The 8,924-nt window shown below is 44.0% G+C and overlaps 1 protein-coding gene across 1 annotated transcript in view; it reads right to left on the bottom strand.

Moving 5' to 3' along the window:
• Positions 1–8,924, bottom strand: part of ankrd27 (ankyrin repeat domain 27 (VPS9 domain)) — a 94,527-nt gene that overhangs the window by 79,319 nt on the left and 6,284 nt on the right. The window lies entirely within an intron of this gene.

Raw genomic sequence — 8,924 nt, 5'->3', positions numbered from 1 at the left:
GGGGGTTCTGAAATAAATAGGGAGAGAGGAGGAGGCGGATAGAAGATGGATAGAGGAGAAGATAGGTGGAGAGGAGACAGACTTCAAAGAGGCGGGGATGGAGCCAGTAAAGGTGAGTGTAGGTGGGGAGGTAGGGAGGAGATAGGTCAGTCCGGGGAGGACGGACAGGTCAAGGGGGCGGGATGAGGTTAGTAGGTAGGAGGTGGGTGGTGGGTGGGTGGTGGTGGGTGGTGGGTGGTGGGAGGCTTGAGGTGGGGGGAGGGGAGATTTTGAAGCTTGTGAAATCCACATTGATACCATTGGGCTGCAAGCGGAATATGAGTTGCTGTTCCTGCAACCTTCGGGTGGCATCGTTGTGGCACTGCAGGAGGCCCAGGATGGACATGTCGTCTGAGGAATGGGAGGGGAAGTTGAAATGGTTCGGGACTAGGAGGTGCAGTTGTTTAGTGTGATCGGAGCGTAGGTGTTCCGCAAAGCGGTCCCCAAGCCTCCACTTGGTTTCCCCGATGTAGAGGAGGCCACAACGGGAACAGCGGATGCAGTATACCACATTAGCAGATGTGCAGGTGAACTTCTGCTTGATGTGGAAAGTCTTCTTGGGGCCTGGGATGGGGGTGAGAGGGGAGGTGTAGGGGCAGGTGTAGCACTTCCTGCGGTTGCAGGGAAAAGTGCCGGGTGTGGTAGGGCTGGAGGGGAGTGTGGAGCGGACAAGGGAGTCACGGAGAAAGTGATCCCTCCGGAAAGCAGATAAGGGTGGGGAGGGAAAAATGTCTTTGGTGGTGGGGTCGGATTGCAGATGGCGGAAGTGTCGGAGGATGATGCGTTGGATCCGGAGGTTGGTGGGGTGGCACGTGAGGACTAGGGGGATTCTTTTTTGGTTGTTATTGCGGGAGGGGGTGTGAGGGATGAGTTGCAGGAGATGCGGTCGAGGGTGTTTTCGACCACTGAAGGGGGGAAGTTGCGGTCCTTGAAAAACGAGGACATCCGAGATGTACGGGAGTGGAATGCCTCATCCTGGGAGCAGATGCTGCGGAGGCGAAGGGATTGGGAATAGGGGATGGCATTTTTGCAGGAAGGTGGGTGGGAGGAGGTGTATTCTAGGTAGCTGTGGGAATCGGTGGGCTTGAAATGGATATCGGTTTCTAGGTGGTTGCCAGAGATGGAGACAGAGAGATCCAGGAAGGAGAGAGAGGTATTAGAGATGGTCCAGGTGAACTTAAGGTTGGGGTGGAAGGTGTTGGTGAAGTGGATGAACTGTTCGAGCTCCTCATGGGAGCACGAGGCGGCGCCGATACAGTCATCAATGTAATGGAGGAAGAGGTGGGGTTTAGGGCCAGTGTAGGTATGGAAGAGGGATTGTTCCACGTAACCTACAAAGAGGCAGGCGTAGCTTGGGCCCATGCGGGTACCCATGGCCACCCCCTCTGTCTGTAGGAAGTGGGAGGAATTGAAAGAGAAGTTGATGAGGGTGAGGATGAGTTTGGCTAAGCGGATGAGGGTTTCAGTGGAATGGGACTAGTCGGGCCTGCGGGACACGAAGAAGCGGAGGGCCTTTAGGCCCTCTGTATGGGGAATGTAGGTGTATAGGGACTGGACGTCCATGGTAAAGATGAGGTGTTGGGGACCGGGGAATTGGAAGTTCTGGAGGAGGTGGAGGGTGTGGGTGGTGTCACGGACATAGGTAGGGAGTTCCTGGACCAAGGGGGAGAAAATGGAGTCGAGTTAGATGGAGATAAGCTCGGTGGGGCAGGAGCAGACGGAGACAATGGGTCGACCAGGGCAGTCAGGTTTGTGGATTTTGGGAAGGAGATAGAAGCGGGCGGTGTGGGGTTGGAGAACGATGAGGTTGGAGTCTGTGGGTGGGAGGTCACCTGAGGTGATGAGGTTGTGGCCGGTTTGGGAGATGATGGTTTGGTGCTTGGGGGTGGGGTCATGATCAAGGGGGCGGTAGGAGGAGGTGTCAGAGAGTTGGCGTCTGGCCTCGGCGATGTAGAGGTCAGTGCGCCATACTACAACTGCATCTCCCTTGTCCGCAGGTTTTATGATGAGGTTGGGATTGGAGCGGAGGGCTGCACGTTCTGTGGAGGAGAGGTTGGAGTGGGTGAGAGGGGTGGAGAGGTTGAGGCGATTGATGTCTCAAGCTTCAAAATCTCCCCTCCCCCTACCGCATCCCAAAACCAGCCCAGCTCGTCTCCACCTCCCTAACCTGTCCTACCTCCCACCTATCCCCTCCTCCCATCTCAAGCCCCACCCCCATCTCCTACCTACTAACCTCATTCCGCCCCCTTGACCTGTCCATCCTCCCTGGACTGATCTATCTCCTCCCTACCTCCCCATCTATACTCACCTTTACTGGCTCCATCCCCGCCTCTTTGACCTGTCTGTCTCCTTTCCACCTATCTTCTCCTCTATCCATCTTCTATCCGCCTCCCCCTCTCTCCCTATTTATTTCAGAACCCCCTTCCCCTTCCCCATTTCTGAAGAAGGGTCTGGGCCCGAAAGGTCAGCATTCCTGATCCTATGATGCTGCTTGGCCTGCTGTGTTCATCCAGCTCTACACCTTGTTATCTCAACAACTTGAGACATTTTGGTTTTTAAAATTTAAGACCTAAGGATTAAATTTATCAGAACTTTGCTAAAGGCAATTACATAATTTGCTAGCATGTTTACATTTGCAGTTTAGTTTCATTCGGGAAAATGGATACAGCCACATCAGTTATTCATCTATCTAGTGCTTTCTCGAGTTATGAACGTGTTATTTGCGGGTTAAATAATGTGTCTTAAGTGTTCATATAGCTTGTGACTGTGCCTCAGTGGAACAGCAGAATCGGTCCAGTATATCAACTGAAGTGCATTAATAATGACAAGCAATGTTTCAGTGTTAATACCAGTATTCTGTAGTGAGCTGCTTAAATTCATTCTGTACAGATGCAGTTAAAATGTATTGTACAGTATTTATGATAAATGTTAATTTGGAGAATTTAAATGCTAGACCTTGAATACTTTTCTATTGACAGGCACTGAATTACTTCTGGTTAGTTGTCAGATATGTTTTTTTTATAGATACAAGACAGGGAGTTAAAAGAGATTGGAAACAGTCCCTGCTGACTCTGACCATTATTTGTTTTGAATTCTCAGCCTGAAGGCATGTTCTTGGCAGTTATTTGCCAAATCATAGGAAAGTGCTGTAATCGGCAGTTCATACTATCTCCATAGGAAAGTGCTGTGAATTTTACAATGAATAGGGTGAGGCAGTCAAATCCACCTCTACTGGAATGGGAATTAAACCTTATGCTAAACTGATCCACAAACTGGCCATCTAGGCAAGTGAGCTAACTGTACCCCATTCACCCATTATTATATAAATCAAACACCAATTCACTGCAAGGTCAGTGGTGGTAACTGCAACAACTGACACAACAAAACTGGATACTAATAGTAATGCAGCTTTGCTATAACAGTTTTTACCTTACTACCCATCAATCCAATAATAAGCACTGATTTGCAGTAACATAGTTAATATCTGACTGTGATCAGCACAGGGATAAATGCATGTCAAAACTCAACATTCCCGGGCAAGTTTCTGTTTGTTCAACTCATTTTGGCCATTGACTGTTTCCACTAAGATGTAAGAAGTTTTTTTAAAAATTTCCCCCAGGATACTCAGCCCTCCACCTCCAAAGCAGCAGCAGAGCAATCTGATGATCCTTAACCTTCAACTTCCAGAGCTGCACACAAGTCAAGATCCGCAGCCTTCAGCCTCCAAATAAACAATCTTGTGGATGATGCAACAAAATGAATATGTATTCTTTTTACATATTTTCATGTCTATTTGAACTTTAATATTAACCTTGTGCTTGTATTCTGAACTTGTTTGATGTTCCAGGAATAAAAGCTGAACATTTACATGAGTTTCTATGGGAATGTGTTTGAATAATGTGGTTCCACTTAATATGTTGATCTTCAGGAACCTAAATACCACATTAAATCAAGGACTACCTGCATTGTATGCCTATCAGGAAAGGACAAACCAGCAAAGTTTATTTTCTGGTGAAAAGAAAGAAGGCTGAAGTGTGAGTTAATAGAGCACTGTAAAATTATGAATAGCTTTAACAGAGTAGGTAGCAACTGTTTCTACTAATGGAGAAAAGCAAAACCATTAATATAAGATAGTCACCAAAAAATTAAATGGGAACCCTGCAACTTACAGGGTAAATATTGATGCAATAGAAATTTCAAAAAATCTTGACAACTGCATGGAGGGTTTGTGAGCTTGTATACCCTATGCAGGATTTAAAATATATTTCTGTTCATCAAAAAAGCACACCTACCTAAGAAGGAATTATACGGAAAACTAAGTCACTATTTTACAAGATACATTGACAGGTTTTGCATATTTTCATCTGTAAATTACTTAAGGAACAAGTATGACGTAATTGTATTTTTAAAAAAAAGTATCTACAAGTCCTAGGGCTCTTGTGGCATGGTCCTACCTCTGGGCCAGATGATCTGGATTCAAGTCCCAACTATCATGGCCTGTCCAAACACATTAATTAAAAATACCTATTCTATGAAACCTGACTTCAGGGTGGGGTTGTGGTGCAACATTAGCATGTTGAAGTCCAAATCAGAAGTTTGAGTTTTCAAATCACATCAGGCTCATGCTCTTGTAACACAGTGGTAATGTCCTTACTCTGGCATTGAAGGTTTTTAAAAACGTCTATAACATGTCCCTGCAACTCTGACAGTGTTGGAAGATTATTGATTGACAGCAGTTAATTTTTCCTGTGTAAAATTTTTTTGAATAAATGAAAATAATGTTTATATATCTCCTTCGCAATCTTCAAGTTCATATGGTCCAACACTCTCTCAACTCGAGACCCAGTAAATTGCTTATTACTCATTTTTTTCTTTGACCCACATGCTATCTGGCATTTTAAATGGCTCATATTCTTTACTTCTGTCCCCATCCCTTCCAACAGCCTTCTCACTCCCTGAGGTTTGCCCCAGGACATATTGTTGCAACCCCATTTTTCCTACAACTCCCTGTCTGAACTTCCAATCAGGGTTACCCTCTTACATAGCACTAGAACAATCTTAATTAAGAGACATTAAAATGAAGCTTTTTGTCTTGCACTCAGCAGAGTAAAACTTCTTTAGAGACAAAAAGAGTAAGTCCACACATCATCCTTTCCTCAATGAAAAATATGCCAAGGACACAGTCAACCACACTGCATCCCCATGTAACACCCTAACAAGGATTAGCTTGCCCGGTTTGAATTTGATCTAGAACAGTCAACAGTTCCTACTGCATCACTTTACCAACCGTAGACCAGCCAATCAGCACCCTATTTGCATTCTGTGTAAATTGTCCTTTCCTTTCTGAATAACTTTCCTTGTCTTCCAGTTCTGAAGATTGATTGCAGGACAAAAAAAAACAGGTTGGATTTCATGCCTCTCTTTAGCATTGTTTAAGACCCAATTAAAGTCAGTGACCAAAAACCTGGTAGATTGTATTCATGTCACGCAAAACCTTTGACATGGCTGACCACACCATCATCCTTTAATACATGAACAATAAGTTGTTCAGCTAATTGGATTACCATTACATGATTTTACTCACACCTATTCAATCTTAACCAGAGAATCCCATGAACAGATTTTTTCCTGCCTTGTTCTTGTGGGGCAGCACAGTGGTTAGCATTGTTATCTCACAGCGCCAGGGATCGGGTTCTATTCCACCCTCAGATGACTGTGTGGTGTTTGCATATTCTCCCTGTATCTGCATGGGTTTTCTTTGGGTGCTCCGGTTTTCTCCCACAGTACAAAGATGTGCAGGTTAGGTGGATTGGCCATGATAAATTGCCCATAGTATCCAGGGATGTGCAGGTTACATGGATTAGCCATGGGAAATGCAGGGTTACAGGGATTCAGTGGAATGCTCTCCAGAGGGTTGGTGTGGACTTGATGGGCCGAATGGCCTACTTCCACACTGTAGAGGTTCTACATTTTTTATGAGTTTGGCATCCTAGAAGGATCCATCTTTAGATCCCTTTTATTCAACCTCTACTGTGTGGCAACATAATCAAAAAACTGTTAGGGTCCATATATGGAGACAGTAAGGACTTCAGATGCTGGAAGCTAGAGCCAATAAATGTGAAGCTGGAAAAGCACAGCCAGTCAGACAGCATCCGAGGAGCAGGGAAGTCAATGTTTCGGGTGAAACCTTCGTCAGGGGGAGTTCAAAACTAGGGGCCATATTTTTAAGGTGAGAGGAGAAAGATTTAAAAAGGACAAGAGGGGCAACTTTTTTACACAGAGAGTGGTTAGTGCGTGAAATGAACTGCCAGAGGAAGTGACGGATGCAGATACAGTTACAAGGTTTAAAAGACATTTCGATAAGTTCATGACAGGAAAGGTTTGGAGGGATATGAGCCAAATGCAGGCAGGTAGGACTAGCTTAGTTTGGGAACATGGTCAACATGGACTAGTTGGACCGAAGTGACTGTTTTCATGCTGTATGACTCTTTGCCTCTGTATTCTCCACTCCACCACTAATCCATCTCAGCCCCAAATACTAGAATTTTTTCCCTAATCTTCTGCATTTAACTATTTTACCTTTCATTAAAGCTTAATTCTTTGATGAAATCCCTCCTAATCTCATTTTCAACAGCTGAATGGAATTTTTGTCTGCCTTGGCTTCTGTGAAAAACTCTGGGACATTTTCCTTCGGTACACCTGCTATATAAATGTAAGTTGAAGTTATTAACACGTTCACATGTGCCAGCCCATAAATACAGCAGAGCAGCTTTAATTTCTGCGGATCAATGTTCTTTTACATAAAAGTAAGCTTTGCCAAAGCCTCAGATTAAAACCTGACAAAAGTCCCAACTTAGTACAATAGATCATTATGATTAGGGTGTTGTTGACAATTTGGTCAGATGTGTTATTTTTAATTGAAGATATTTAGGAGAATCTTTAATGCTGATCAAGCTCCAATGCAAATTACACCTGCAGGAGCAAATACATTTTTCATTTCCAGCCGTGAGTGTGAATAAATGATCGATCCTGATGTTAACCACATACTACACAAGCTCCATAAGAATCAAATTTACTGTTATAATTCCACAAAATTTATCTTATAACACATTTAAATCATAAATTATGGCTCAGATGTCATATTGCTGAGAATCATTATGGGGAAATTATAATATCAGCAACATATATTTGTATCATGCCTTTAATCAAATTAAACATTTCAAGGCCCTTATCTGGTAAATGTATTTACTTACACTTAGAACCCAAATACTTGTTTAGAGCAGTGTTTAGATTGCTAGTTTGAAGTAATCATTAAATTTCATGAGCAAAAGGAAATTGTTCCTTTCTCAAATTATTTGGCCATGGCCTTGTAGTAATGTTACAATTAGTAATCCAAAGACCCGGTTAATGCTCTGGTGACATAGATTCAAATCCTACGCGGCAGCTGGTGGAATTTAAATTCAATTAATCATAAAGACAGACACAACAGGGAGTGAGGTGGTTTATAAAGAAATGCGGTCGATGGAGCCTAATTGCGGACACCGAGATGGGTTGAGGTGTGTATACTTCAATGCAAGAAGTATCAGAAATAAAGCGGATGAACTTAGAGCATGGGTCGGTACTTGGAAATACGATGTTGTGGCCATTACAGAAACTTGGGTATCTCAGGGAGAGGAATGGATGTTGGAAGTTCTGGGATTTAGATGCTTTATAAGAAACAGGGAGGGTGGAAAAAGAGGTGGGGGAGTGGCATTGCTAGTCAGGGCGAGTATAGCAGCTACTGAAAGGCAGTTCGAGAATGATATGTCTACAAAGTCAGTTTGGGTTGAGGTCAGGAACAAGAAAGGAGCAGTCACTTTGTTGGGGTTTTTTTACAGACCCCCTAATAGTTGCAGAGAAGTAGAGGAGCGGATTGGAAGGCAGATACTGGAGAGGTGCAGAAGTCACAGGGTTGTAGTCATGGGTGACTTCAACTTTCCAAATATTGATTGGAAACATTTTAGTTGTAATAGTTTAGATGGAGCAGATTTTGTCCAGTGCGTTCAGGAAGGATTCCTGACACAGTATGTACATAGACCAACACGAGGAGAGGCCACTTTGGATTTGGTGCTTGGCAACGAACCGGGTCAAGTGTTAGACCTGTTGGTAGGAGAGCATTTTGGCAGTAGTGATCATAACTCTGTTTATTTCACGATAGTCATGGATAAGGATAGGTACATATGGTGGGGTAAAGTTTATAATTGGGGGAAGGGTAATTACAATTCAGTTAGGCAAGAACTGGGTAATATAAATTGGGAACAGATGCCATCAAGGAAGAGCACCACAGAAGTATGGAGATTGTTTAATGAATGCATACTGCATGTGCTCGATATGTTTGTCCCTAGCAGGTAGAGAAGATGCGGTCGAGTGAGGGAGCCATGGTTCTCAAGAGATGTCGAACGACTGGTTAAGAGGAAGAAGGAGGCTTATGCAAGGTTTATGAAAAGAGGAACGGAAAAGGCTCTAGAGGGATACAAGTTAGCCAGGAAGGAGCTGAAGAAAGGGCTTAGGATAGCTATAAGTGGGCATGAGAAAACCTTGGCGGATAGGATCAAGGAAAACTCCAAGGCTCTTTACACATACGTGCAGAACAAGAGAATGACCAGAGAAAGGGTAGGGCCGATCAAGGATTGTAAAGGGAATTTGTGCACAGAGCCGAAAGAGATAGGAGCGGTCCTTAATGAATACTTTTCTTCAGTATTCACAACTGAGAGGGACCTAGTTGTCGAGGTGGACGTTGTGAAACAGGCAGATAGGCTATAGGAGGTTGATGTTAGTAAAGAAGATGTTCTAGGAATTCTGAGGAAGTTGAAGATAGATAAGTCCCCCAGGCCTGATGGGATTTA

The sequence above is a fragment of the Rhincodon typus genome, chromosome 15 (assembly GCF_021869965.1).
Source record: "Rhincodon typus isolate 14 chromosome 15, sRhiTyp1.1, whole genome shotgun sequence".
NCBI classification, from domain to species: domain Eukaryota; kingdom Metazoa; phylum Chordata; class Chondrichthyes; order Orectolobiformes; family Rhincodontidae; genus Rhincodon; species Rhincodon typus.
Note: the sequence above shows the minus strand (reverse complement) of the source record. Positions and strands in the feature narration are given on the sequence as shown.